Source organism: Pelodiscus sinensis, chromosome 23 (genome assembly GCF_049634645.1).
Source record: "Pelodiscus sinensis isolate JC-2024 chromosome 23, ASM4963464v1, whole genome shotgun sequence".
NCBI classification, from domain to species: domain Eukaryota; kingdom Metazoa; phylum Chordata; order Testudines; family Trionychidae; genus Pelodiscus; species Pelodiscus sinensis.
Window position 1 is genome coordinate 5,170,722 of NC_134733.1, and position 2,522 is coordinate 5,173,243.

The following is a 2,522-nucleotide window of genomic DNA, read 5'->3' on the forward strand; positions in this document are numbered from 1 at the left end:
GGCATCAGACAGTGATTCTTTCCAGCTCTGTGGTACCTTTAGATAGGAAGCCAGGCTCTTCATCTGTTAAAGATTGAATACTGCTACTCTTAGATTTAGAATTTAGGTTACTGGTATGTCAAGTGCAATCAACCTCAAGCAACAACTCCTTTAGAAAAAAAAATGATTTCTGCCTAGATCAAATTCTGTTTCTCTGCCCAAATAAACACGGTTTCTTTTTTCCTCCATTTATTGGCCTGCAGTGTAAACAGTTCTCACTAGGATAACTGAAAGCAATTTAATACACATGATATGCCCATCAATGGGGACTAAGTTAAGCCTCACAATAAAAGCCGATCAACTGGATTAGTTTACAAGCAGGTAACAGTTACAGATAAGCAAATGATACCATATATTACACACACTTCAATATAATAAGGTCTTTCTTTCTTTCTCTCTCACTACACCTCTAAAAGCATGTTTTAGAGTTTGGATCATAAAATCAAGAACACAAAGTGCCATGGTTCCCACCCTCAGCCTTGGAGGCCACTAAAAAAAGCCATCTACCCTCAGAGATAAAATACATTAGGATTTCAAACTTATATGCATCTGTGAAAAATACTTCACTCAGAGGTTTCCTTTCATCTTGTTTACAGCTGTACAGTGTAATCCCCGTAAGTATGAGCTCTACACTTTGAGACAACCTCACTGAAGTAATGCCATTCAGTTCACAGTTCTAATAAAAACTGATGCTTCACTATTACCATCAGTGAAACAGACTACCAGAAGAAAGCCAGAGAAGGTGACTAGTGTAAAGTATTCATGCGATCATCTACTGCTGTCTATATTATGTTCACCAGTAGCATCAACATAATGTAAGCTTTATAAATCAAACATGTACCACAGATACCCAAAGCATAAAATGCACAGCCTAGGTTCAGATTCTGAATTAACACAAAATTCTCCAGGGAATTAAAATATTTTGTTTGGACTCATCTTTATTTTTTTTAACATATAAAATGCTATTTCTACTTGCAGCTTCATCACCTGGACCACTATAAAAAACATGATAAACTCAAGTTCTCTCAGTACTGAATGTCTGGATTTGACTTATGTGAAGTTCATACTTAGTGCTGCATTACTGATGTTTATGGTTTTTAATGAAATCTCAATTTTATAAAGGCTTTGACTGTCTCAAGACATTAGTACATTCTGATTTTAAGGACCATTACAATCAGAATGTATTTGAAGCAATCCCATTTTCAGAATGTGCTCTAAGAATATTATGGACCATGAATATAGTGAGAACAGAAACAAGTTTTCCTTCCTTGTAAAATGGCAACATTGCTACATCCTCTCACAAAAGTTAGCACTGTATTTAGTGATCAATAAAGCAAATGGGAATCTTACTGGTGATGGAGCAGAACTCCCTCACCCCCTTCAGCAGAGGGAGCAGAATGGACATTTAAAGGACCATGCCTCATATTAACACCTCCTGATGGACCAGGATGTGTGTAATCTGGGGTGTGACTCCTCCTCAGCACTGTTTCAAAGGCAGCAAAAGTAAAGCGCTTTTGAGGAACAGAGAATTCGGACGCGGCTCTGAGCGGTGGGAGGATGGGACGCTCCAAGGCTTGGCCCTGGATTAGCTGGGGGCGCTCCCGAAAGCGGCCCCTTCACCCCAGAACGAAACGGCTCTTTCCTGCCCGCCCCCCCAGGGCCAGTTCCTCTCCCCCCGTGGGAAGCGCCAGGAAACACCGCAGGTGCTTCCACAGCGAGCGCGCTCTGGGCCCTGCAGAGAGGGGGCAGCCCCGCTGCTGAGCGGGGGGGGGGGGGTATAGAGCCTTAGCCCCCCCCCTCACGGCTCAGGTCCCCCCCCCCCCGAGCAAAGCGTGGCTGGGGGCTCTCCCCACACCCCTCACCTCCCCCGCTCGCTCCCCAGCCCCCCCTCGCATGGCCCCAAAGGCAGCCCCCCCCGCACACACCGGCAGCCCCTCCCCCCCCTGGCTCCGCGCGCGCCGGTGCCCCCTCCCTTCCTCCGCCGGCTCCCAGGCCGGGCTGGCGGCCCCTCCCCCGCGCCCCGGGACGCGCTCCGCCCCCGCCCGCCGGGACTCACCTCCCCGCCGCCGCCTCGCTCTCTCCGGGGCCCTTCCCCCCGCTCCGCCGCCGCGGGGCCCAGCCCCCTCAGAGCAGCAGGCACCGGCCGCCCGAGCCGCCCTCGGCCGCCGCCATCTTCGCTCCGCTCCTCGGCAGCATCGCAGCCACCAGCGCTCCAGCCCGGCGAGGGGGGGTGGGGGGAGTGTGTGGAGGGAGCGCCGCACGCAGACGCCCGCCGGGCCAGTCACGTGACACCAGAACGCCGGAAATCGGGTTCTGAAGGTCACGTGAAATGGGGCGGGAAAAGGCACCATGCTGAGAAGGTCGCGCACGGCGCACCGCCGCCCATAGCGAGGAAACAGGCCTGTGTCCTCCGCCATATTGGGAAGGGCAATGATGGGGCGAAAACGGACAGCTGAACGGGGCAGTGACAGGAACATGCCTGA

At 50.8% G+C, this 2,522-nt stretch overlaps 1 protein-coding gene across 1 annotated transcript in view; it reads right to left on the reverse strand.

Annotated features, from left to right (window-relative positions):
* FBXO42 (F-box protein 42) overlaps nucleotides 1-2,321 on the reverse strand; it is a 102,250-nt gene extending 99,929 nt beyond the window's left edge. Inside the window, exon 1 of the mRNA XM_075906299.1 lies at nucleotides 2,096-2,321. The gene's annotated coding sequence lies outside the window, so the exon portion shown is untranslated. The remainder of the gene's footprint in view (nucleotides 1-2,095) is intronic.
* Between the last annotated feature and the right edge of the window lie 201 nt (nucleotides 2,322-2,522).